The sequence below is a fragment of the Sus scrofa genome, chromosome 14 (assembly GCF_054392235.1).
Source record: "Sus scrofa isolate SSC_HxYL_T2T_F1_AM1 chromosome 14, Sscrofa_HxYL_maternal_Yorkshire_Landrace_v2.0, whole genome shotgun sequence".
In the NCBI taxonomy this organism is placed as follows: domain Eukaryota; kingdom Metazoa; phylum Chordata; class Mammalia; order Artiodactyla; family Suidae; genus Sus; species Sus scrofa.
In genome coordinates this window covers 51,006,117-51,033,748 of record NC_139396.1, presented here as the reverse complement: position 1 = coordinate 51,033,748, position 27,632 = coordinate 51,006,117, and the positions used below count along the sequence as shown (strand labels likewise).

The following is a 27,632-nucleotide window of genomic DNA, read 5'->3' as shown; positions in this document are numbered from 1 at the left end:
CATGAACCTGGAAGACCTGATGCTATGTGAAATAAGCCCGACACAAAAGGACAGGTCCTGGACAATCCCACTTCTACGAGGCACCAGGAGAAATTCATAGTGACAGAAAGGAGAATGGGGTTGCCAGATGCTGGGGGGAGAGAGAAGGGGACACAGTGTCAGTTCAGGGAAATAAAAGAGTTCTGGAGATGGACGGTGGTGACGGTGGTACAACAATGTGAATGTACTTAACACCCCTGAACCATACATTTAAAAACATTTAAAACGGTAAATCTTGTTACGTGTATTTTATCACAATTTTACTAAAATAAAACTCAAAAAAAAAAGAAAAAAGAAAGGGAAAAAAGCCCCAGAATTGGGTACAGGGTTTTCTTCTGGAGTGATGAAAATGTTTTGGAACGAGACAGAGAAGCAGTGGTTACACAACATTATGAGTGTACTGGAGCTCCCACTGTGGTGCAACAGGATCAGCAGTGTCTTGGGAGCACTGGGACAGGATTCAATCCCTGGCCCGGCACAGTGGGTTAGGGATCTTGCATTGCCACAGCTGCAGCTTAGTTTGCAGCTATGGCTCAGGTATGATCCCTAACCCAGGAGTTCCATATGCAGCAGGCAGCCAAAAGAAAAAAAATTATAAGTGTACTAAATGCCACTGAATCGTACACTCTTTTTCTTTCTTTCTTTCTTTTTATGGCTGTACCTGCAGCATATGGAAGTTCCCAGGCTAGGAGTTGAATGGGAAGTGCAGCTGCTGGCCTACGCCACTGCCCCAGAAACACCAGATCCGAGCTTCATCTTCAACTTATGCTGTAGTTTGCAGCAATGCCAGATCCTTAACCCACTGAGTGAGGCCAGTGATCAAGCCCGCATCCTCACAGATACTATGTCAGGTTCTTAACCCACTGAGCCACAATGGGAACTCTCTGAGTTGTATACTTTAAAATAGTTTTTATGTTAGGTGAATCTCATCTCCATATAAAAAAAATTTTTTTGGCCGTGCCCACAGCATGCAAAAGTTCCCAGGCCAGGGATCAAACCCATGCCATCCTGCAACCAGAGCCACAGTCGTGACAATGCTGGATCCTTAACCCACTGAGCCACGAGGGAACTGTAATAAAAATTTTTTTAGCCACTGAGTATGAGGCAGGCGGCTCTGGTGGACAGGCATGCTGGGCAGAGCTGGGAACCAGCAGTGACTGCATCACTGTGTCTTAGTTCTTTCCGAGCAGGAGGATCTGAGGGACATTACGGGTGTGGGAAGGATCAGATAGGTGGCTGAGGTGCCAGCAGCCAGGTAGCCATGGGGTATCTGGTCCCAGCAGTGAGGGATGCATGGATCTCAGGCACTGTGTCAGGGTCGCCCCTCCATTGCCCCTGGATGTAAGAGGTGTCTAGAAGTCAGACACAGGAAGGGTTTCACACAGCAGCAGGATCCGTCTTTGCTTAGCTGAAGGGGACACAGGCCCTTTGAGGGGCAGGGACACGGCCGGGGCTTGGCTTCAGGCCTTCCAACAACCTCCAGCCTGGTGTACGTGCAATTGTGTGGAGATCGACCTCAATCTCACTGCTGAAACATGCTCAGTGCATCTCGTCTGGGACAGCCCTGGGCACACAGGGATGGCGGCTCCTGCAGGTGCCAAGCATCTGGATGACAACTCTACAGTGTAGCTCAGGTGCTGTGCCCAGGGAGGGCTAGGAGCTGAGAGAGAGAGAGGCAGAGCGGTGGGCAGGCAGAGTGCCTGGACAGCCCCTGGAAGATGTGGATGCAGGATATGGAGCTTCAGGACAGAAGTGGGTGGGAAGGAGTTCCTGTCGTGGCTCAGTGGTTAACGAATCCAACTAGGAACCATGAGGTTGTGGGTTCGGTCCCTGCCCTTGCTCAGTGGGTTAAGGATCCGGCGTTGCTGTGAGCTGTGGTGTAGGTTGCAGACGCGGCTCAGGTCCAGTGTTGCTGTGGCTCTGGCGTAGGCCGGTGGCTACAGCTCCGATTGGATCCCTAGCCTGGGAACCTCCATATGCCGGGGGGGGGGGGCAAGAAATGGCAAAAAGATAAAATAAATAAATACTATTTAAAAAAAAAAAAAAAAAAAAAAAAAAAAAAAAAAAAAAAAGAAGTGGGTGGGAGACCCAGCTGTGCAAGCCGATCGGATGGGAGGGGCAGAGGTACTAGGCCCCGGCCTTGCAGAGGAGTAGAGGCCATTGCATGGGGGCACCCCTCCCCCTGCAAACCCACAAGCCAGCCAGAGGGAGGGTCCGGAGCTGGCTCTACCACATCTCCTTGGCTGCCCTTGGGTCAGAACAGGGAGGTCAGTTCCTGACAAGTGCAGGCTCAGAGCTCTTGGGGTGGGGGTGGGAATGCTCTCTGCAATACCCATCCTGTGCCCTGCGAGGGCCACCGGGGCACCTCCCAGGACGGGATGCTCACCACTACACGGTCCTGCTGGAAAGTTCTTTTTTTTTTTATTTTATTATAGTTGATCTACAATGTTCTGTAAATTTCTGCTATACGGCAATACATGTATAAACATTCTTTTTTCTCATATCTTCTATCATGTTCTGTCACAAGAGATTGGATATAGTTCTCTGTGTTGTAGAGAAGGATTTCATTGCTTACCCATTCTATTTCTTTACTTTTTAAAATTTCTTATTTATTTATTTTTGTCTTTTTTTCTTTTTAGGGCCACAACCGTGGCACATGGAGGTTCCCAGGCTAGGGGTCTAATCAGAGCTGTAGCTGCTGGCCTACGCCACAGCCACAGCAACTCGGGCTCTGAGCCACATCTGTGACCTACACCACAGCTCACAGCAACGCCGGATCCTTAACCCACTGAGCGAAGTCAGGGATCGAACCCACAACCTCATGGTTCCTAGTTGGATTCGTTTCCACTGCACCATGACGGGAACTCCTGCTTACCCATTCTAAATGTAATAGTTTGCATCTACTAATCCTAAACTCCCAGCTGGAAAGTTCTTATACTGAGCAGTCCGCCTCCCTAGGACTCAACTTGGTCCTGGAGCTGGCTCTTCAGAGCCTTGTTCAGCTTTTCTTCTCCAGGACGCCATAAAGCCAGCATCCAAATGGCACACCCTCTCCAGGGTAGCTGCTTCCTCGACCACCACCTCCTATGCTCTGTGCTCTCTGATTCTATTCTCAGAGGCAAAGCTGCCTTAGCTGACAACAGAGCCTGAGGCTGCTAAAAGGCCCAGATCTGTTTCCTGGGACCAGCTGCCAGCCCACCACTCCCCCTATCAGCTGAACAGACCTTCCCTCTACCTGGTGACACTCTGCCTGCTGGGTACGGCAGGTGGGAGAGTGTCCCCTAAATGCAAGTCCACCTAGAACCTCAGAATGTGACCTTATTTGGAAACAGGGGCTTTGCAGATCTAACTAGTTAAGAAGCTCGAGATGAAACCATTCTAGATTTAGGTTGGGCCCCAAACCCAATGATGGTGTCCTCATAAGAAGACACACAGAGGGACACAGAGGCAGAGATCAGAGAGATTGAGCCACAAGACAAGGGACACTTGGGGCCACCAGAAGCTGGGAGAAGCCAGGAAGGACCCTTGCCTAGCAAGGCCCTGCAGACTCCTTGATTTCTGATCTCTGACCTCCACAATGGTGACAATACACCTCTATCGTCCTAAACCACCCAGTCTGGGGTCCTTTGTCATGGTAGCCCCAGGACACTAGATCACTGGGTTTGCAGCATCAGGAACCAGGACGTACCCCAAGTTGACCGCAAGGACCTTAGCCCATGTCTGCCTGCTCTGGGAGCCTTCAGGAGAAAAGGCAATGGTGTCCTGGCCAGGAGGGTGACACTGACGTTCTGGCAGGACAGAGAAAGCCTGTCACCAGGTTCTCACCAGAGCTGCAGCCCAATTAGCTAAGGTCACTTGAGGAGCTGGCAAGAAGCCCTTCTCCGTCTGCCTGGCATCACTGCTCTCCCCACCCCCGGCCAGCCCAGCCCAGCCCAGCCCAGCCCAGCCCAGCCCAGCCCTGCTGGAGTCCTCAGGCGCCCCAGCCCCAAGCAAGCAGCTGTCACCACTCCTTGGGCAAAGGCCTAACCCAGGGCTGTAGTTTCTCTGCTGAGAACTGCTAAACACCCCATCCTGACCCTCAGCTCCGAATGCCCTACCCGATTTTTGGAGAATCTCTCGTTGGGTATGCATGGTTGGTCAAGGCTTCCAAAAGCTTCAGGATCGAGACCAGGGTTCCCCTGGGTTCCTGCCGGGCATGGGAGCTCAGACAGTTGAGCAGCAGCAAAGCCCTTGCTCTCCACCCTCCCAGCTCTGCAGATGCTGCTATGCCAAGGGGCAAGGTTAGGGCCATCGTGGGACCGATGGTGTTGGCATTCAAAGGGCTTCGTCATGGCCAAGTCCAGCATCTCTTCAACTGAGGTTGAGCTGCTTTAGACACGTGAGCTTGTTCAAAATGCAGATTCCTGGCCCTCCCTCCCAGGCTTAGCACATGAGAACCCCTGTGTGAGAGGCTCAGGACCCTACTTTTTATACATTCCCCCAGGACACCGGGGAGTCCACCAGACGGTCAAACACATGGCCTGGTTCAACCTCTTGGTGCAGGTAGAGAAAGCAGTCATAGTACAGGGCTTGCTTGAGGTCACACAGCAGAGCCAAGACCAGAATGTACTAGAATGGTAGGGAGCCATGTGCCTGTGTCCCTCTGGGCCTGGAATCAGATGACTGAGCCTCTTTGTGCTCAAAGAGCCCTTCTCCCAAGTAAGGCTTCCCCCAGGCCAGGTCAGCTCTGTGGGCACCTGGCTCTGACTTCTTTCTGGCCTTTATCAGACTGTAGTGTCACTGCATGCTTGCCTTCTGGCTCAGGCCCCATGCCTTGCTCTCAGCCATTTCCCCAGGGCCTGGCCAGAGCAGCTGCTCAAAAAAGGCAGTCACCCAGCAAGTGTTTGTTCGGCAAATGATGTGAAGTCCAAACTCTGTCCCAGAGCTGCTATTTGGCCTCAGGCAGGCAGTTCACTCAACTCCTCTGCCCCTGCGTGGAAAAGACTCTGGTTATCTGCTGTGGCCACTCCACAGGGCCACAGCCAGACTCAGCTAGTAAACCAGATGCCACATGCTTTGGAAACTGCAAAGCCACATCTAAGCACAAGCTCTGCACTCTGGTAATCATCCAACCATCACGTATGCATTAAAAAAGGAGGGGGGGAGTTCCCTGGTGGCTCAGTGGGTTAGAGATCTGGTGTTGTCACTGCTATGGCACGGGTTTGATCCCTGGCCTGGAAACTTCCTCATATTGTGGGTGTGGCCAAAAAAAGTATGCATTGGAGTTCCCATCGTGGCTCAGTGGTTAATGAATCCGACTAGGAACCATGAGGTTGTGGGTTCGATCCCTGGCCTCACTAGTGGGTTAAGGATCTGGTGTTGCCGCGAGCTGTGGTATAGATCGCAGACGAGGCTCGGATTTGCCATTGCTGTGGCTCTGGCATAGGTTGGCAGCAACAGCTCCAATTAGACCCCTAGCCTGGGAACCTCTATATGCAGCAGGTGTGGCCCTAGAAAAGACAAACAGACAAAAAAAAAAAAAAAAAAAAAAAGTATGCATTGATTGACTGACAATGAGCTGAGAGTCCAGGGCAGCAAGACGGAGGCAGGAGACCGCTGATGGCCTGGGGCAACGGGAGAAAGCCTAGGGCAGGAGAGCCCTCCCTGCCACCTCCCACCTCCTGGACATGGAGTAAGTAGGTCCCTGGCCCTCTGCGGGCCTCAGTTTCCCAGCCTTAGCAGAAGGATTTGAGCAAGACCAATTCCAAGGGCCCTAGGACCATGCGGGCAGTGGCTCTGTGCCCTTGAGGCCCCTCCAGAAGGCACCTGCTGGTCCACCATCCCCTGCAGAGATAAGCCTCATGGAGCACCCAGGCCAGGCAGCTCAGAGGAATGTGACACTCGCCAGACCAAGGCTGGCTGCCAGATGCCAGTCATGGGGGACTGCCAAGTGGTCAGAGGGGGAGCACGGCTGCCTGTGCAATGGACGCTCTTCTCCAAGGCGTGCTGGGCAGCGCCCCTTCCTCAGCCTGACTTCTAAAGGATCTCATGGAGCCAATCGGTTCTTCAGCCCAGGCTGGTGGTGGGTATGCCCCTAAGGGGCCTGCATGACCTACATGCCCCTTCATGCATCAGCCCAACCCAGATCGACTGTGGGCCAAGAGGCAGCCTGTGAATGCTGTGACTTGCTGCAGCTGCACAGAAGGGGTGTCACCAGCACAGCCATGGCCACAGCTGCAAAATTGGGAGGGGGAGTTGTGGCGCAGGAGTCAGTGCAGACAGGAAGGTGGACTCTGGCTCCCCCCTGACCCTCCCAGCCCAGCCCAGGGTGACTCAGGAAAGTTCCTGCATCTCTGGGCCAGTTCCCCCATCTCCTGGGCCCAACCTGGAATCCTAGTGTATTGGCTGTGGCCAGGGAGCACTGAGGGCTGCAGTCATGCTGACCTCTGACCTCCAGGCCAAAGGTGCTGGGAGTTGTTTGAAGCATAAATTCTGGCCCTTCCTTGATACTGTGGCCACACCCAGCTCCAGCAGTGAGATACACCCCTGTGCCTTCGTTTCCCCTGTCAGCAGCACTGCTGAGCTACGTGCCCATAGGTCCCAGGCCTTCTGCTTCCAGGCCACAGGCTGCTGAGTGACCACATCCCTGACAGACTGTCCCACTGGCCATGACACAGCACTGGCTCTCCAAACATTTAGTAACATGAAAAGCAGTAGGTGGCCTGGCCCGGTGCATCCTAGGACAACTTTTGGCCATTCGAAACAAATCCTACTCTTAAATCCTACCCTCAGGAGAACCCCATGCAAGAATCACCATCACCGTCTCACTCCTTCTGAGGTCCCATCCTCACCCTATGCCCTGTGGCAGGAGGGTCGCCCTGTTTTATGCAGAATGTAACTCGGGCTCCCAGAGTTAAGCGACTTCTGCAGGTCACACAGCTAGGACAGCCCCATGGCTAACAAGCTGTGCTCTTCTGGCCACCCCAGAGCAGTCCCCACCTCCCAGTCTCCCCATCCTGGAATCCACACAATTAGCAGGGGCCCAGCAGGCACATGAAATCAGGCGGCAAGAGTGTTTGAAATCCCCCGTCCCCAGTGCCCTGTCTGCACAGCCTGCCGCGGCCCTGACAAAACCCATTCACAGCCACAGGCTGCGATAATGGTGTGTCCACGCCTGGAAAGCTGTGAAGTGCTTGACTTGACAAGGGCACAGGGAGACAGGAGGAGTGAGGGCACCGGCCCGGAACACAGCACTCTGCATGTGTCCTCCCCAGGTCCTCCCCCACCCTCTCCCGCCCCCAGGGCACGGTCCCCACCCTTGTCGTGAAGACCAGGAAACTGAGGCTCGGAGACATCGAGGGCATTCTCTGAGGTCTCCCTCACCCCGGGCTGATGGCAGAGTGGAGACAAGCCAGGTGCTCTGACTTAGTCCCACCTCTGCTCCCCGAGTGGGTGGTGTGCACCCGAGGGTGTGAGATGGCCCAGAACGTGCCCAACGCTCCCCTTCCAGGCGCCCTCCGTCCCACTTGCTACTCTCTGAGCTGCTGTCAGAGAGTCAAGGGGGACCCGTGAGGCATGCTTCTCTCGCCACAGCAGTTAGGTGGTGAAACTGAGGCTCTGACGGGGCAGCTGCTGTGGGGGGAGCGGAGATGGGGAACGGAGCCGGTTCTGGTGCCTGGTCCCTTCTCTCCCACCTCACTGGCTTTGTTGGGGGATGATGGGAGGCTGGGGTGGGGGGTCTCCCTCCCAGCAACCCTCAAGGATTTACCCAAAGGGGTTCTCAGGAGTCCAGGGGTATCAGGGGGCAGCAGAAGGCCACGAGGCTGACATCAGGGGGACTGTGCTGCAGTGTGGTACAAAACTAAACCAGCGCCCCATCAAGATGCTATCAGCTCTGTCCTGCTGGGTCAGGCAGCAGGATCTGGACCAAGAGACTCAGACCCTGGGGAAGGAGTCACCCAACCCACGGATGGAGCTGGGGAGGAGCCTGACCTCAGAAACCCTCGTGTCTTAGGAGAGCCTGGCTTAGCCACAGCCTGAAAGGGGCCCCCACAATGGCTCCATCACCCCCGCAGGGCTGGCCGGACACTGAGTTTGTTCACATGGCTTCTTCTGAGCTCCTTAAGGTCCCAAACCTCCTCTGTTATGTCACTATTCTGTCTACCCTTGGGGGAAAAGCCTTCGAATCACTTTTTTTCTTCTTTCTTTCACATAATCTCTAACTTCCAGGAAAGTTGCAAAAATAACCTAAGAACTCTCGTATTCTCTTTGTCCAGAATTGCTGTGTAAATATGGGCTTTACCACTGGTGCACTCTCTGCATAGCTACATGCACATATCTGTATACTCGATATGCTTACAGTCTTTTCTGAGCCATCAGAGTAAGGGACAGGGATATCTAAATGCATGATAACAACCCCCATGCCAATTCCTGGGTTCATCGCCAAGCACCTCACACCCACCTCCTCCATTTTGAGGTGCATGAAGCATGTGGTCCTATCTCCGGGTTACAGATGAGGAAACTGAGGCACGGTGTCCTGGGGTACACGGCCCCCCTACTGTACTGAGCCACCCACCCAGAAGTTCTCAGCATAAAAGACACATACCCACTCTGCAGACGGTCTCCCTGATGACATGACAGTGTCTTAGTTTTTAAAGGAAAGTCAGCCAGGCTACCCCCACCGCAGAAGAGAGAGTGGGCCAGGACCCAGGCAATGAAGATCCTCTACAGTGCAGCGGGCAGGTGTGTGGGCGGGCAGGCAGGGGGTCTTCCCGCTCCACCCTGGGCCGCCGCCTCCTCAGGGCTGCCCTCTGTTTCTTTTCTTTTCTCTCCTCAGACAACAGGGACAGAGGAAATCCTCAGTGGAGGGCGAGGACTGGGTCTGTCCTTCATCCCAAAGCCCAGGGGCCTGGGCCCCAAGGCAGAGCAGGCTGCATGTGTAACTGATCAATGAATGAGTAAGTGAGTGAGTGAGTGAGTGAGTGAGAGAGCTGAGTTCTGCTTCTGCCACAAGGAGGGCTACTCAACTGCTCTGAAACTTGGTTTGCTCACATGGAAAATGGGACAACACCAAGCACTTCTAAAGTGCTTGCAAACTGTTAAATTAGATGAGATTTGTGAAGGTGCCTGGGAGGTGGGTATTAAGATCCAGGTTCAGAGTTTGCTAAGGGAAATGAACCAGAAAAGGATAAAAATGGAAAGCAAAGCTGAAGATGCCTAAATATGAACAATGTAGAGAAGGCACAGACACACAAGCACGGACACACACACACACATGCACACATGGCCTTGCAGCTCAGCCTCTCTTAAGCTTTGCAGTCTCTCTGAGAACCCCTCTTCCTTTCAGTTTGAGACCCCCAAGATGTAAAGCTGGTACCTGAGTTTCCCCTGCAGACATGAACGTGCTAATATCTATAGCACACCTGATCACGGAGCAAAGCCTGGGAGGTTGTGGAAAAGAGGAACAGCAGAAGAAGGAGCAGCACTTTCCAGAAGTGGACACGAAGGGTTTGTCTCACTCAGGTGAGACCCAGAGCTCAAAAGCAAAGCAGAAAGAGGACAGTTGTGCAATCTTATCCATCCCGGGAACCGATTATAGGAGATCATGTTATCAAGGGCAGAATGCCAACTGGTCCATGCACCCCTGATGGCAGAAGGGAAAAATGTGTGTATGTGCTCACTTGTGTGTGTGTGTGTGTGTGTGTGTGTGTGTGTGTTCAGAGACATCACAAGACAGACAGGGAGAGTTTAATGTTCATGAGCTTCTGTTCTCCTGCATAATGTCTTAAGCCATTTGTGGAAAAGGATGAACTGCCACCACTAACAGATGTTCTTGGGCTGGGCATGGGGTTGCACTGGGGCAAAGGTTCAGCCTTCCAGGCAGTCGTGGTCCCAATCCTAGAATCCCTGACACTGAGCCAGCACCACCTACCCTGCCTGACACAGTCCAGGTGGGGGACGCCAGCACGCAGGGGAAGACAAACCAAACTTTGCCCAAGGAGCTTTGCGGGCTTCATGAGGTCTATCTGAACCACCAGGCTTCCCACCGAGCCCTTCCCGGAATCCCAGTGCTCCTGTCGAATTAAAGAAGAGAGAGCCACTCACCGTCTGAAAGCCAGCCAACCCGGGGACTATTCCACTTTTCCTGGAATGAGCTTTCCACACTCTCGCTGGCTGGAGCCATCGGCAGCCAGAGCTCCCACCTCTCCGACCTGCTCTCACACCCTCTGCGGCTCTTTACGATGCTTTCAAGTAAGGCACCGCTACGTGAAATCGCACTAAGAAAGGAGGCTGGCTCCTTGCGCCGGAGGACACGAGAGGGAGTGGGGGAGGCTGGCACGAGGCACTCAGGATTCACTCTGGATGAAAGCAGGAGGGTTGGCGGAGCCGTGCCTCCCTCCTCCTCCAAAGCCAGCCCTGCTCTGCCATCCTGCCGACTCGCCGCTGGCTTGCTGATTAAACACACACGTGGATCGCCCGAGCAACCCCCTACCCTGGACGCCCAGGCAGGACCCTAGGGCAGAGTAACCCCAGCTATGGTGGCACCGTGCCAGTCTCCTGTGGAGGCTGGGAACAAAGCTGAGAAGGAGTGCTGCCATTCACGGGGCTGACCTTTTATGTGTCACATCAGATTTTCCGTTCACCGGCAGGCCAAAACCCAACCAAAGCAAACCGGCAAACTGCCTCCCCACCCTTCACACAACTCGTAAACCCATCAGAATTTACAGCAAACCAACCAGAATCCAGACGTGGGTAATGTCATTAAGAAGCCTGCACGGCGCCCAGATGCCAGGAGGGTCTCAGTGACAGACTCCAGCCTCAAAGCAAAGGAAAAGCAAGACCCAGCAGAGACGCTGCAGACACAAAAGCATTCTTCTCATTCTGCCCAACAGGAACCGATCTGATTATCCAAGGGAAGCACCAAGGATTCAGGGTCAAAGGCGGCTTTAGAGAAACAGGGCTTTGGAGATGAACAAATGTCGTTTAAAGAGACCCGACCACAGTCCCAGATGGGGGTGGGGTGGGGGAGCCCTGCCTTGGACCGTCTGCTGTTAAATCAATCTGCTTGAGCTTACCCTGAAAACAAAATACATAATCCAATCAGGCGCCTGACTCGGAGACACATACCTGGGTGTCTAGACTCCCGGCTTTTTCAGCCCCCAAGGTGGGGACCTCATTCAGTCAGAGCTGACTTGTTTTCCTGATAACCTGCACCAAACTTTCAAGCCTCCCGGTGAGTCACCGGTGTTCACTTTCTATTTAAAGATCACACAGGGCTTCCTCTCAAGCACCATTTAAACCCGTGGCTTCTAAGAACTGGGTGCTAAATCCGTTTTCTTCGGGCCTCACTTTCCATCAACACCGATGTTCTAGTTGACAGCGAGGGGTTCTTTTTTCCATCATCCGCTGCCAGAAGGCAGAGGTAATAAGAGGGGCGAGGATCCCGAGACTGCCCCTGGGACTGGCAGCTGGTGGATTAAACCTCATCAATTCCCTCCAGGAGAGCCATGCAGAAGCCATCCTGAACGCCATGGCTGGAAAAGGGGAAGGTGAGATGGAGACGCTTGACCCACCGGGCAGCGGGCGTAGGATCCTGTCTGAACCTAAACTCTGCTGAGGGGCTGGCCCAGACAGATGGTGGTGCTGCCCGGGGCAGGCTGCCAGGACCGCTCCACCCAGAACCAGCCAGAGGATGATTCTAGCTACACCATCTTCTCGGAGATGCCTGGTTTCAAGCACAAAACATTTCCTCACTGAACTCCATTTTCAGGTGAGAAATGATTAGACAGAGAGACCTGTATCTAGCCATCGCCGCTCAGGGGCCCTGTCCCACCTGGGGTGCACGTGCATGCCTCTAAATTCCCACCCCCTCCCCCTGGCTGGACCACGGTCCACGCAAGCAGACTGTCCGTGCTGTGTAGCCACCGGGCTGAAAAATGGAAGTGCAACAGACAGCCTTAGACTCGAGCATCAGGAGTCTGGAACTGGCTACTCACGGCCGCCCTGGAGGAAAGACCACCACACACAACACACACCCCCAAACTCTGTTGTGTCCCCTCCGAGCTCCAAGTCAGGCCATGCCTCTCCCTCCCTCCCTCACTCCCTCCATCCCAGCTACTTCCAGGGAAAACAAGCAGACCACGTGACCAGGACCGAGCCTGCCTCGCTAATAAACCCGTCCAAAGGCTTTGACAGTTTGAGTAGAAAATTACCTTTCAGGAAGAAAATGTAAGGAAGGGGAAGAGGGGAGACAAAGTGTTAGAGCTGGGAGCCGCACGCCACAGGAGCCGACCCAGGGCTGGTCCAGCAGCCCCCCAAGTCTGCGGAGGTGCCCCAAGCTCCCCATGCTGACAGCCTCAGGGAGCCACCCCCGACACGAAGCTCCGCCGGCAGCCCATGCTTGGAGACCAGAGGGCGCCCCGGGGACGAGGGACAGATGGGTGGACGGATAGATGGACGGAGGCTCCGCGAGCCCAGCAGGGACGAGGGAGGAAGGGAGGCCAAGAGGAAGGGGTGGGGAGAGAGGAGAGGGAGGGAGGGAAGAGGGGGAATCGATTCTCTCTCCTCCACTGGGACCACTGAGCTAAGTTGCCATGGAGAAGGGGGAGCCGCTGGCAGAGCCTGAGGCGGCGGAGGAGCCGTATGCCTATGCCGAGGGAAGGCGTCAGCTGAGAGCCAATCCCCACACTTCTGGTACAGCCTCCCCCAAACCAGGCCTTCTGGGCCCGAAGCGGCCAAGCTGGGAGGGGAAGTGGCCTGGCCCAGTAGGGCAAATAGCTGCTCTCTGGCCAGGGAGGAGCTGGGGGAGGAGCAGGGACCTCAGAGCTCCATCGCCTCTGCTGAGAGCCGCGCCCTCATCTCACGCCACGCGGATCACCAGGCAGCCCCACAGATTCAGGGCCACTGAGGGGACCAGAGCCCCTCTCAACAGCCAGGGGAACACCTGGGACCCTGGTGTTTGGGGGAGCATTTCTGACCTCCACCTGCCTCCCTGTTTTCTAAGAATTAGAGTTACCAGACCCTGAGTCACATCTCCCCGTGAGTTCAGCCCCATCTCCCATCCTCAGGAATAAGATGTCCAACTACTTCAATGCCCAGAACCTCCTATGCTGGAAGTGGAGGAGAGAGTTGAAGGGAGTGAGCCCTCCCAGTGGACAGCCCTTCCCAGTGGACTGCATTTCCCAGTGGACAGCACTCCTGGGTGGACGGCACTCCCTGGTGGATGGCACTTCCTGGTGGATGGCACTCCTGGATGGAAAGCACTGCTGGATGGACAGTCCTCCCCTGTAGACACCACTCCCCAGTGGATGGCACTATTGGGTGGACAGAACCCCTGGATGGAGGGCACTCTTGGGTGGATGGCCCTCCCCAGTGGACGGCCCTTTCCAGTGGACAGCCTCCCAGGCTCCGTGGCTCCCTGTGGTTCTCCCTGTGGTTCTACCTCACCAGGCTTGCTCCTCCACCTGCCTGCACCAGCCCTGCTGCAGCTCCTGTCCACGACTGCAGCTCCAGGATCAGCCTTTGCTACTGGCCCCGCATACACTCCAAGCTGCAGAAACGGGGCTGTGCAGAGAGTGGGGAGGCCTGGGCTGAGGTCTCAGCTTATCCTCTTGGAAGGAGCACATTCAGGCCCATCTTTGGGCCTCTGCTCCTCATCACAAATGGGGACAACCCTGTCATACCTGCCATCCCCTAACCTGCACTCCTGGTCATTTTGATACCACATCAGGACAAAGGCCACAGAAAGGCTAAAGCCACCCCAGAGGCCAAGGCCTTGCAGCTCTGACACAAAAAGACCACAGGGCTGCCCCCTCAGAGTCATCTCTGAAGGCCGTGTCCTTGGGAACATTTTTTTTTTTCACAGTCCTCTTCTCACTTTTCCCCTTGACACATTATTATGAAAACATTCACTGGCATGGCCAAGTTGAAAATATCCACATAAGCATCACCGAGATCCTGCCATTTCCTCTCACTTTTGTTTAGTGCAGCAAAACACCTACAAAATTGACTACTTTAACCAAAGTTCAGAGGCATGGAGCGCACTGGTCATGCTGTGCCACCGTCACCTCTAATTCCAGAACACTGTCAACACACCCAAACCTGACAGGCCCTCCACTCCTCAGTCAGCCTCCCTCTCCCCCCCAACCCCGGCCCCTGGCAACCACCGGTCTGCTTTCTGCCCCTGTGGATTTACCTATTCTGGACACTTCATGGCAATGGGATCATATGCATGTGGCCTTTGGGTCTGGCTTCCTTCCCTCAGCATCTTGCTTTGAAGGGTCTTGCACTTGGTGGCAGCTGTCAGTGCTTTTGCTCCTCTATGGCTGAAGCATACATAGCATTGGATTTGTCTGCTGATGGATGTGAGTTGCTTCTACTTTTGCCTATTGTTCCCTCACTTTTTATTTTTTAATAGAGAACCCTATTGCATTTTATTGCTTTTATATATATATATATAAATATATAAAATGATTTTGGAATGGATTAGCAATGAGATCCTGCTGTGTAGCACTTGAGAACTGTGTCTAGTCACTTACGATGGAGCATGATAATGGCAGAAAAAAGAATGTATACATGTATGTGTAACTGGGTCACCTTGTGTACAATAGAAAACTGACAGAACACTGTAAACCAGCTATAATAGAAAAAATAAAAATCATTATATTCCCTCACTTTTAAAGTGAGTTTTTTCAGAGTCCAGGGACATTTCTTGGAGCCCCCTCCTATGTGATTTGGGATTTGGTCTCAAAGGTGCAGGCCTGGAGGCCCCAAACAGAACGTTAATCCCTGTTTGGCCTTTTCACTACAGCTCCCCACTGTGTAACCCAGACTGGGGGGCTCTGCCTGGCCCTGGGGACCGAGGCAGAGGTCCCAGGGTGTGTGTGTGGCCAGCGTGGGGGCCTTGGTCTCCTCTGTCTCCTCTGGGCAGCAGACACATATGCACGCTGCCCCCACGTCCATGCTCTGAGACCAGATGGACCTGGGTTCGAGTACTCCCTTATATGCACCAGCTATGTGACTATGGAATGATTTCCCCTCTCTGAGCCTCTGCTTCTCCATCTGTAAAATGGGGGCAACAGTCTCTGTCTCACAGGGTTGCTCTAGAGATGACACTGGTCCTGCCCCAGGGAACTTTCTGGGATGATGGACATGTTCTCCACCTGCACTGACCAGGACGGCCGCCGCCAGCCCTATGGGCTACTGAGCACCTGAAATGTGATGCGTGTGACTGGACAATGGAATTTTACATCTTATTTCACTTTAATTTAAAATTAAGGTTAAGAAGTCGCATGGGGCTAGAGGTGGTTGTCCTCAGACAGAGCAACTCTAAGGACTTAATGAGACAGGAACACAGGACACACAGTCCGGGCCGAGCTCTGTCTTCTCCTTCGCCCCTTCCTCTCCCTACTTACCCCACGGTGTCTGAGCAGTGGCGCAGGCTTCTGCCTGCAGCCTGGCCCCCAGGGCCCCCTCTAGAAGGACAGAGGGTGGGCAGTTGGGCTCTCAGGGAACAAAACAGGCACCAGCTGGGGAGTGGGCTCGGTGGACTCCATAATGACGTAGGTCCCTGAACCACTGACCCCTCCACCTCTCCTCCTGTCCCTATTGGCCCCAGACCCCTATTCTAGAACCCCCACCTCCTGCCGTTTCCCCCAGCAACGCCTGAAGTCATCCCTAGAATGTCTGGGTAGGAGCTGGAGAACTAGAGCAGAGCCTCCCCCCAATTCTGAAAGTGGGAGCAGGGACCCCCCACCCCACCTTGAGGATGTGCAGAGGGTCCATGGTTTCAGGTGAGGCTATTCCAGGTCCTCGGGGAGACCTTCCCGCTTGCATGGAGCTGTTCTCTCAGGCTCGCTGCCCTGGCACAAAGTCTGGACTAGAAACCAGACCACATACTAGTCCAACCTTCTCACTATGTAGATGCAGAAACCCAGACTCAGCTGGAGGAGCACACTGAGAAGGCAGGAGGAGTCGGGGCTGAAGCCCAGGCCCCTGACGCCCAGCCTGGTCTGCACGGGCCTCCTGTGAGGTGCGGTCAACCCACTGAGTCACAGCAGAAACTCCAGGACCCCGTGACTTGATGGTAGGCTTTCCCTCTTCCCTCGGACGTGGCACATCTATGGGAGGATTATTCGAGAGACAGACGGGGTCCGCAGCGTGGCCATGGTGATCTAACTTAGAGCCGCAGAGTGGACCCATTGACAGCGAGGAGGGATGGAGGGGAGCAAGGGCCTGGAACAGCGGATTCCACCAACCGAGTAGGGAGGCCAGCACAGTCCAGGGAGACCCAGAGTCCGGTCTGGTCCCAGCCACTGCTCAGGAGCAAGGCTCACAATCTTGGTGGCCCCTCGTCCTTCACCTTCTCCTCATCCTGCCTGGCTATTTATAGCCTCCTCTCTGAGAACTCCTTTTTTTTTCCTGTTTCTAGGCTCGGAAAATCAAAGTAAGGCGGACCCCTCCGTCCACACAGCAAGCCTGAAGGGATAACAGCACTCCAGCCAGGCTGGCCAGGGCTGGGAGATGCAGGGGGCTCACCCCTTGCCAGACATAGGCAGAAGGTGTCCTCGAAGAGGGCAGTCGGACCTCAAACAGGGGTGCTGGAAGACGGTGACCCCAAAAGAACCCAGATCACCCCTGAGAGCTCCTCTCCATTCCGGGAAAACAAACAGACTGGGACAGTGATGAAACAGCTGTACCTTTAAACGATCTGGCCCACAGATATGAAAAACACTTGCCTGTTGAAGCTGTGTGCATGTTTGGTTATTTTTAGGGTGAACCCAGTTGCTCCCCTTGGAACCGGATGGAGCCCAGGAGGCACGTAGTCCTCTTTCCCAGAGGGGGGTCCCAGTCCTGCATCCCTGGGAACTAGGGCTTGAGTGTGAGAGCTCTGGGGCTGGTGGGCTCAGCAGGGAGCCAGGGCAGACCTGCCGGGATCTTCAAGAAGATGTGACAATGCTGACAGCACAGTTGCCCACCTGGGTCCAGAAAGAGGCCCCTGCCTCTGCCCAGAGCAGGGTTTGAAGGGAAGGAAGCTGGAGGCACTTCCTCCACCCATGCCAGGCCGAGCTAATGGGAATATTTTGCTGACATATTTCTAGAACAAACGGCAATTAGAGCAGATTTTCTCTTCCACTCCCCCTCCCCAAAACAGGAATAAATCAGTCCTACCAATTTCCCAGCTAATGATTTCCTCCATTAAATTAAAAAGAAGAAGAAGAAAATGTTTTTTTAAATGGATTACCAGCCCTGTGCTTTCAGAGACCACGTGACCTGTCAACTCCTCTTAAGTCCTGATACATCAAAGTCTCTTAATTAATTTTTAATAAATAAAAAAGTCCTAGCCTAAGAAGCACTCCTCCCCCATCACCTGCTCCCAGTCCCAGCATATGAGGGCCAGCTCCAGGCTGGCCATGATGGGGAGCCAGCTCGATTGGGCCAAAGATAATCTAGAATCAGGGAGTTCCCGTCGTGGCGCAGTGGTTAACGAATCCGACTAGGAACCATGAGGTCGCGGGTTCGGTCCCTGCCCTTGCTCAGTGGGTTAATGATCCGGCGTTGCCGTGAGCTGTGGTGTAGGTCGCAGACGCGGCTCGGATCCCGCGTTGCTGTGGCTCTGGCGTAGGCCGGTGGCTACAGCTCCGATTCAACCCCTAGCCTGGGAACCTCCATATGCCGCGGGAGCGGCCCAAGAAATAGCAACAACAGCAACAACAACAACAACAGACAAAAAGACAAAAAAAAAAAAAAAAAAAAAAAAAAAAAAAAAAAAAAGATAATCTAGAATTAGTGCACAAGATCTCCTTCACAGATGAGGAAAACAAGGCTGAGACAGAAGCACCTAAGCCCACAGATGACTCAGTGTGGGATGGGGTTTTGGCTTCAAGGTGTGCCCACCTAGAGAAATGCAAACAGGTGAAGCCAGGAGCTGGGGAGTCCCAGCTTCGAGGATAGGGACGATGTGAGTTCAGACCCAGGACCTGGGCTTCTCATACTCCTGTTCCTTGGCAGCTCCCTGTTCAGGGGCTCCCATACACCTCATCTATTTCTAAAAAGTCCACCCCCTAACAGCATGGACAGACCCTGGAAGCACTGTGCTAAGTGAAAGAAGCAGATACCATAGGACAAATACTGTGTGACTCCACTGGAGATGCCTGGAGTAGGCAAGCTCACAGAGGCAGATGGTAGAAGGGTGGGTACCAGTAGGAAGGGGGAGGGATGGGGAGTTAGTGTTTCATGGGGACAGAGCTTCTCTTTGAGGAAAGAAAAGCATTCTGGAGACGGAGGCTGGTGATGGGGGCACAACAACTTGAATGGACTTAAAATGCCACTGAACTGGAGTTTCCGTTGTGGCTCAGTGGGTTAAGAACCCGACATAGTCTCAGTAAGGACATGGGTTCCATCCTTGGCCTCGCTCAGTGGGTTAAGGATCTGGTGTACGTTGTTGGCGTGGCTGTGGCGTAGACCAGCAGCTGCAGCTCCGATTCAGCCCCTAGCCTGGTAACTTCCATATGCTGCAGGAGCAGCTGCAAAAAGAAAAAAAAAAAAATGCCACCGAACCGTGTGCTTAAAAACAGTTACAGTGATGTCTTATGTATATTTTACCACAATAAAAAGATACAAAAAGAAAAAGGTCCACTCTTCAAAATGCTATACAGGAGAGGCTGACAACTCCACAGTGACTCAGGCAACACCCTCTGTGCCTGCTGCTAGTCAGACCTCAATTCCCAAAGAACAGCTGGATGGCTCATGGCCCCCTCCAGTCACACAGGATCACGATGGACCTTCAGAGAAAGGCCCCTTCTGTTAGCCAGTGTCACCAAGTCAGGATTCCCTGATGGCCTACCAGACACCAAAAGGCAGGCAGAGGTTCAGGAGGCCCTGGGAACACCCTCTCCTAAAGATGCCTCAGGGCTTTTGCACTTGCCGAACCTTCTGCCTGGAATGCATTTCCCCACATACTACAGGACTCACTTCCTAAGTCCATTTAGGTTTCTACAGAGAGGTCCACTCTGGACCATCCTATAGTCAGATGCAAGGAAGGTCACTAGGACCAGGCAGGGGGCCTTGAGTGAGAATGGGAAACCAAGAGCCCTAAGCATCCACGGGAAGCCAGCACCATTGTGCTATTCTTGGCAGGACAGAAGCAGCTCGTGGATGGGGAAGGGAGGCAGTTAGATCCTGTCTCCACCACTACCAGCCAGAGGGCCCTGGCAAGTTTCTTCACCCCTCAAAACCTCAGTTTTCTCTTCTACAATATGGGAGGAAAACAGGCTTTTTTGCGGACTATTTGAGATGATGCATTACACTGTTTAGCATATTGCGGACTATTTGAGATGATGCATTACACTGTTTAGCATATGGCTGGATATGCTCAAAGGCTGATAAATGGTAATGATTCTAGTTATAATCCCCCAAATGTTCAGGCCTGTGCATTCAAAGAGGGTCTGGGGCAATGATCCCAGACAACTCAAAGAAGGACATGCACTATGGACAGAGAAATGGATAAAGAAGATGTGGTACATATATACAATGGACTAGTACTCAGCTCATTACAAAGAGTGAAATAATGCATTTGTGGCAACAGATGGACCTAAAGAGTCTCATACTAAGTGAAATAGTCAGAAAGAGAAAGGCAGATACCATATGATATCATTTATATGTGGAATCTAAAATACGACACAAATCAATATATCTATGAAACAAAAACAGACTCACAGACATAGAGGACAGGACTTGTGGTTGCCAAAGGGGAGGAGGGTGGGGGAGGGATGGACTAGGAGTTTGGGATTAGCAGATGCGAACTCCTATATATAGGATGGATAAACAACAAGGTCCTATGGTATAGCACAGGGATCTATATTCAATATCCTGTGATAAACCACAATGGAAGAAGAATATATGTGGTACATACATACAATGGAATATTATTCAGCCATACAAAAGAATGAAGTAATGCCATTTGCAGCAACATGAATGGACCTAGAGATTCTCACACTGAGTGAAGTAAGCCAGACAGAGAAAGACAAATATCATATGATATCACTCATACATGGAATCTAACAAAAATGATACATAGTAACTTCTTTGAAAAACAGAAACAAACTCACAGATTTCAAAACCAATCTTAGGGTTACCATAGGTGAAACCATTGGGGGAAGGGAAGAATTGGGAGGGTGAGCATAACATATACACACTACTGTGTAAAGTAGATCATTAACGGGAACCTACTGTATAGCACAGGAAAATCTACTCGATAGTTTGTAATAAGCTAGATGGGAAAGAAGAATAGCTATATTTATATGTATGACTGATTCACTTTGCTGTACACCTGAAACTATACAACAGTGTAAATTAACTATACTCCAATAAAATTAAAATTAAAAAAAGAATACGTATGTATGATGAAGTCACTTTGCTGAACAGCAGAAATTAACACAACACTGTAAATCAAATTCAATAAAATGTTTTAAAAGGACACACAGTACTCATCACTGTCAAGGCAGAGGATGGGGCCTGTGGACTTACTGTGTGCTATATGTGATGTAACTAATTTAATCCTTTCTGTCCCCATTTTGCATACTAGGAAACTAAGGGGTTAGTGACTTATTTGGAAGGAAGGAAGAAAGGAAGAAGTGAGGAAGGGAGGAGGGAGGGAGGGAGGAAGAGAGAGCGGCCCCAGAAAGCAGAGGCAGATCCACAGTCAGCTTCTGCAGGTCCGACGTCCAGGCTACGTGAGCTCCCAGAAGCGGAAGGAAATGTCTCAGAGCAGGCCCCTCGAGGAAGCCCACAGCACAGTGGGGACCGTCCTGGTTCCTCTTGAAGGTCTCCAAGGTCAGGCCCAAGGTCTTCCTACTTAGTTCCACTCAGCCCAGCTGCACTGGTCAGCACCCAAGTGTGCAATTACCTCCCTCAGAACCCAGGCTGTGGTGGGGGTGGGGGAATAGCTCTGCCTTACGATGTCTCCCCGCAACTCAGAGACCCAGGGGACACCTGAAAGCCCGTGGTACCCCTTCAGCGGCTAGACATGGGGGAACCTGCACACTGGGGGGTGATTCTGTGTGCCTGCCTAAAGGGCAAACAGCTTCCAACACATTCTAGAAGGTGATTCACTTTGCTTGATGCTACCTACTAAAGAATAGGTATAAACCTCTTAATTAGCAACTCACTTAGGCTACTGACACACAGAGTTTCTACCTAGATCCCCTGCTTCCACTCCATAGGGCAGCCAAAATCAGCTTTTTTTAGGCCGTATCCGAAGCACATGAAAGTTTCCAGACTAGGGGTTGAAGAGGAGCTGCAGCTGCTGGCACACACCACAGCCACAGCAACATGGGATCTGAGCCGAATCTATGACCTACACTGCAGCTCACTTGGCAATGCTAGATCCTTAATCCACTGAGCAGGGCCAAGGATCGAACCGACCTCCTCATGGATCCTAGTCAGGTTCCTTACCACTGAGCCACAATAGGAACTCCCAAAGCAAGCATTTTAAAATGTAAATGCAAATAGGAATATGTCATGCCTCTACCCCAACACCTTCCAGCAACTCCCCCCACATTTAGGATTAAGTCCAAAGTCTTCTTCATGACCTACAAGTCCTCTGAGATAGCACCCCTGATGCTGCCATCCGGCTGTCATCTCTTATCTTTCTTCTCTCACTCCTCAAACATGTCAAGCACACTTCTACCTCAGGGCCTTTGCACCTCCTGTTACCTCTTTCTCAGACATTATATGACTTGAGTCCTGAGTCTGTTTAGGTTTTCACAGAGAGGTCCTCTCTGACCATACTATCTAAAATTCCCTACTTCCCCCACCCTCTCTATTCTCCTCGCTTGCTTATTTTCCTTCCTGGCATTTAGTACCACCAGAGTGGTACTAAGGAAAGGATTTTATTTAGTTAAGTCTGAATCTCCAGTGCTCAGGATAATGCCTGGCATATGAGTAGGGTCCAAAATCTCTGTTGATGGCTTTAGAAGTGAGGATGGTTGGTGAAAGTCAGGGAAGCTTCTAGGAATGGCTGATGTCCTGTTCATCGAGCTGGATAGTCAGTCTGTACAGAGTTAGCAGAAGTCCACTTAACATCTGCACATTTTCTGCATCTTTGTGACACTTCTATAAAAAGTTTAAAAAAAAATTTTTTTTAGGCGTTCCCATCGTGGCGCAGTGGTTAACGAGTCTGACTAGGAACCATGAGGTTGCGGGTTCGATCCCTGGCCTTGCTCAGTGGGTTAACGATCCGGCGTTGCCGTGAGCTGTGGTGTAGGTTGCAGACACGGCTCGGATCCCGCGTTGCTGTGGCTCTGGCGTAGGCTGGTGGCTACAGCTCCAATTCGACCCCTAGCCTGGGAACCTCCATATGCCGTGGAAGCGGCCCAAGAAATGGCAAAAAGACAAAAAAAAAAAAAAAAAAAAAAAAATTTTTTTAAAGCTCTGTTGAGGAGTTCCCATTGTGGCTCAGAGGTAACGAATCCAACTGGTATCCATGAGGATTCAGGTTCAACTCCTGGCCTCGCTCAGTGGGTTAAGGATCTGAAGTTGCCGTGAGCTACAGTGTAGATGGCAGACATGGCTTGGATCTGATGTTGCTGTGGCTATGGCATAGGCCAGCAGCTATAGCTCCAATTCAGCCCCAAGCCTGAGGACTTCCATATGCCATAGGAGCAATCCTAAAAAAGTGAAACAAAAAACAAAAAAGCAAAAAAAGCTCTGTCGACCGAATGGCTTATGAATAACTAAATAATGAAAGATTTACTATAAAGCTTTTTAAAAGTATGTACAAGCCATTATCTTATAATACCCTGAAGTGGAGTATAATCTGCAAATATATTGAAACACTATCTGTACAACTGGAAACATATAATACTCTAAGTCAACTATACTTCAATATAAAATAAGTAAGTAAATAAATAAAGCATGTAGAAGAGTTCCTGATATGGTCTTGGGAGGGCTGGGATGGAGGTTCTATCCCCAGTCCGACACAGTGAGTTAAGGATCCGGTGTTGCTGCAGCTGCAGCTTAGGTTGCAACTGGGGCTCAGATCTGACCCTCAGCCTAGGAACTTCATATGCCTCTGGGCAGCCAAAAAGGAAAGAAAAAAGAGAGAAAGAAAGCATGTACAGGAGTTCCCATCGTGGTTCAGCGGTTAGTGAACATTAGCATTCATGAAGACTTGGGTTCGATCCCTGGCCTCACTCAGTGGGTTAAGGATCCAGCATTTCTGTGAGCTATGGTGTAGGTTGCAGACGTGGCTTGGATCTTGTGTTGCTGTGGCTGTGGTGTAGGCTGGCGGCTACAGCTCTGATTTGACACCTAGCCTGGGAATCTCCATATGCTACAGCTGCAGCTCTAAAAAGACAAAAAAGAAAAGAGAAAAAAAGAAAGAATGTGCAGACTTAACAAGACCACTCGTACCTGCCGAGCAGATCAAAATAAGCAGATGACAGCACTTTCTCTCCGTGAACCACATAAAGTCATCTGCTTTTTATGGAGAATGAGAAGCTAAGGGGCAGGCTCTTCAGGACAAGGTAGCCACAAAGACGTTGCTGAGGCCTCTTAGGGGGAACATCTACTGCCCTTTTGTGCTAATTTGGAGAAGCTTGAGGCTGTAAAACTCTGTCCCTGCTGGGCATTTAGAGATGAAATCGTTGGTCAGGAATGCACTTTCTTGCACCTGACCAGTGACATCAGTCTGTTTGTGTGTTCAGGGCAAACGTCAGGGACATCACTGGTCAGATGTGGTCCGTCAAAGGAGACAGACTGTGCCCGACCTGGCTGCCTGACCTGTGCCCCTCCAGCTCCTTCCTATGGCCTTCTGCTCACACGGCCTGCTTCCCAAAGGGACCTTCCCACTGTCACTGCTGGCCCAGAGCCTTCTCCTGGGAAGACCAGCTGGCTGCCCCTGGTTCCCTTCTGGGTCCCAAAGTGAGCTCTACAGTCTGACCTCGAAGAAGCAAACAAATCTTTGTCTCAGGTGTCTATCAAGCTGAGCCAAGGGAAGAGGAAGAGAACACAATTCGACCCCTTGCCTGGGAATTTCCATATGAAGCAGGTGTGGCCCTAAGAAGCAAAGTAAATAAATAAAATAAAATGATGAATGTTTATCATTTCATGCTGTTTTGAGGCATCCAGAATCCTAAAGAGGCCTAGCTGGATGGTTCTGGCTCCAGATCTTTCAAGAGGTCATAGTCTAGAGGCTGACCAGGACTAAGGTCATCAGAAGGCTCAGCGGGGGCCAAAAGAGCCCCCTTTTTTTTTTCCCCCCCGCCATTCCTGTGGCATATGGAAGTTCCCAGGCCAGGGGTCGAATCGGAGCTACAGCTGCCAGCCTACACCGCAGCCACAGCAATGTGGGATACGAGCCCTGTCTGCGACCTACACTGACGCTTGCAGCAATGCCAGATCCTTAACCCACTGAGTGAGGCCAGGGATCAAACCCGCATCCTCATGGATACTAGGCAGGTTCTTAACCCACTGAGCCATAACAGGCACTCCAAGGCAGGCATTTCTACCTTCATCTTACAGACATAAAAACTGAAGCTCTGAGAAGGTAGCTGCCTCAAGTCCCACCAGGAGTTACAGACCTGGCTGGCACTCTGTCCTGCCCATCTGCTCCTAATGACCACCAACTGGGCAGCTGGGCCTCCAAAAGGAGTCCAGAGCCAGGCCAGCAATGCCCAAGCAAGTCACCTAGTCTCTCAACACCTCCTCACCTGTAAATGGTTAGGATCAGTGCCGACACTGGGCGATAAGATAACGTGAGCGAAGTCTCAGCTCAGCACCCATTATAGGACAAATACCCAGTAAATACCAGCGGGTATTCGAACATTTCATGAACTTCACATGTTAGTAAGGTTCTTGCAGGCCCACCTGCCCTGCTTCCTCAGAGTGGGGAGGACAAGTTGGAAGCTATGGAGTGAGGATGCGGCTGGAGCATCCAGGAGAAACAGCAGCTGTTAGTCTGTTCACACGGTCACCCCCCTGCTGATGGGGCCACCAGCTACGGTTTACACCATTTACACTGCTCAGAGGCAGAGGACACGGGTGAAAAATAGTGGTCCCTCCAGCTTCGAGAGCCGCCCTCTGTCTCACAGTAAAATGCAGTAAAACTCGACAGAGGCTGATCGATGTCCCCCCACTTCATTCTCACCACCACAGACAAGGGGGGTAGGGGGAGTTATTAAGTCCATCAGTCTAATGTCTCCACATCAAGTAGACATTCTTGACACTGATTACTCTTTCCCGGCACAGAGCTGGGTGGAGGTGGGTGGGGATGGGCCAGGGGTGAGAGGAGACAGACGCCAGTATCACCATGCGCCTGAGGGCCAAAGGCAAAGCAAGCGTGAGAGTCAGCTTGGCTGATGTTTTTTAAAAGACACTGACATCCCCGGGCAGGCCAGACGGATGCCACATCTTCCTGCTATTAGGCAGAGCCTTCGGGAGCCTGGCTGTCAAATGCAGAAAGCTGCATCCCCACACTGTTCTGGGAGGAGACCCCATCTCCACCAGCCTGCAGGTCTTATGCAACCCTCCTCTCTGGGTCGCCCCGTCGTGTAAAGAAGAGCATCATAGGAGTTCCCGTCGTGGCGCAGTGGTTAACGAATCCGACTAGGAACCATGAGGTTGCGGGTTCGGTCCCTGCCCTTGCTCAGTGGGTTAATGATCCGGCGTTGCCGTGAGCTGTGGTGTAGGTTGCAGACGCGGCTCGGATCCTGCGTTGCTGTGGCTCTGGTGTAGGCCGGTGGCTACAGCTCCGATTCAACCCCTAGCCTGGGAACCTCCATATGCCGCGGGAGCAGCCCAAGAAATAACAACAAAAAAGACAAAAGACAAAAAAAAAAAAAAAAAAAGAAGAGCATCATAGAGAGTTAGGGCTGCCGACATCCACTCGCCAGCTAGGGGTCCTCACCTGTCACCCTCGCCTTGCAGGGCCGATGCAGGGGTCATATGAAATAAAGTAGACAAAGCTTCCCTCGGACGCCTGACCTCCAGAGATGGTCAACACAGGAGATGTTTCTCAGTGCCTCCTGCCCCTCTGGTTGAGTTCTGGAACCCAAGGGGGTCTTTGCAAGCAAAGAAATCCCCCACCTAATGTTCCCCACTTACAGCATCTTCCCTGGGACCCCTGGCTGAGGCCCCTGGACCCAAGAACCAGCCTGCGAGAGCTGCGAGGTGTGGCGCCTTTCAATAAAAGACTTTATCCTCCAAAAGCAGTGCCACATGGCAGCCTTAAACAGGATTACTAGTCACTCTGTTTGAAAAGACCAGACAATTAGAGCAAGATTAAACAAATGCTTTACAGCCCTCCCCTAATCCCTGGGTTGTAATCAAACAGGCCGGCTCTAATCTGGGATCCTACTGAATCTGCCTTCCAGGCTCCTGGAGGCCTTAGATGTTGGCCTCAAAGCGCAGCCTCAGGACATACACACTCCAAGGTTCCAGCCTTGGACTGAGGCTTTGTCAGCAAGGACGGCTGCCTTCGCTGAGGCTTGGCACTCTCCTCATCTGCCCATCTCATGGAAAGAGAGAAGAAAAACTGCCAGGAAACCCAAAACAGACCCTCTCCTTCCGGTCTCCCTTGTCCATCTCAAAGGGCCCCTCAGGGAAAGAACATCCTCCCTCTACCCGGAAACCCCTCTTGGAAGCTGCAGTTCATGCTATTTGCACACTCGGCCGATGAAAGGAAAACAATATGTGGTCATGACGTATGATTCTGCCAGGAAAGGGGGTGAGGCGCCGGCACGGGCTGCAACATGGATAAACTTGAAGACACCACGCTGGGTGGAAGAAGCCTGGTACAAAAAACTGTAGGAGTCCATTTACTAGAAATGTCCAGGGGAGGCAAATCCACAGAGACAGAAAGCAGATGCATAGTTACCAGGGCCTGGGGGTTTAGGGAGCCATGCAGGGTGATGTGCAGGGGTTCCTTTTGGGAGTGATAAATATGTTCTGAAACTGACAGGGGTGATGGCTGCACAACTCTGAGACTATCCTAAAACCCACTGAATCGTACACTTTATTTATTTATTCATTTATTTTTGTCTTTTCAGGGCTGCACCTGTGGCACATGGAAGTTCCCAGACTAGGGGTTGAATCAGAGCTGCAGCTGCCGGCCTGCACCACAGCCGCAGCAATGCAGGATCCAAGCTGCTTCTACGACCTAAATACACACAGCTCAGAGCAACGCCAGATCCTTAACCCACTGAGTGAGACCAGGGATCAAACCTGGATCATGGATACTAGTCAGATTCATTTCCGCTGGGCCACGACAGGAACGCCTGAATCGTACGCTTTAAATTAGTAAATTGAATAGGATGTGAATTATATTCCAAAAAGGCTTTTAAAAAAATGCAGAAAAAATAAAAAATAAAACCAAACCTATAGAAAACAACCACTTGTAAACAACCAAGTAAGGCTGCTCTGAAGTGGAGCCTCCCTCTGCTCCTGAGTCCCAACCCCCTTGTCACTCGCGGGACAATGCTGTCCCAAGCTCACTCTCATCCCAGAAGCCCCAGCTCTAGGGCCAGTGCTGGAGGAACAACAGGAAGATGCAGTCCCCCCAATCCCCCAGCTACATCTACAGAGCCAGAGGCCCCAGGAGACAGGCGTGGGCTGGG

At 52.1% G+C, this 27,632-nt stretch overlaps 1 protein-coding gene and 1 long non-coding RNA gene across 7 annotated transcripts in view; one reads left to right on the top strand and one right to left on the bottom strand.

Moving 5' to 3' along the window:
* Positions 1 to 27,632, bottom strand: part of PITPNM2 (phosphatidylinositol transfer protein membrane associated 2) — a 155,977-nt gene that overhangs the window by 75,080 nt on the left and 53,265 nt on the right. The window contains exon 1 of one of the 6 annotated variants that reach the window (XM_013982795.3): positions 11,146 to 11,226. The exons of the other annotated variants lie outside the window; for them this stretch is intronic. The gene's annotated coding sequence lies outside the window, so the exon portion shown is untranslated. Of the gene's footprint in view, positions 1 to 11,145; positions 11,227 to 27,632 lie in introns of those variants that run through there. 6 annotated transcript variants of the gene reach the window in all.
* LOC146396547 (uncharacterized) lies at positions 15,686 to 16,758 on the top strand. The gene is made up of 2 exons (XR_014827379.1): positions 15,686 to 16,102; positions 16,448 to 16,758. It is a non-coding gene; the product is annotated as an uncharacterized LOC146396547 (long non-coding RNA).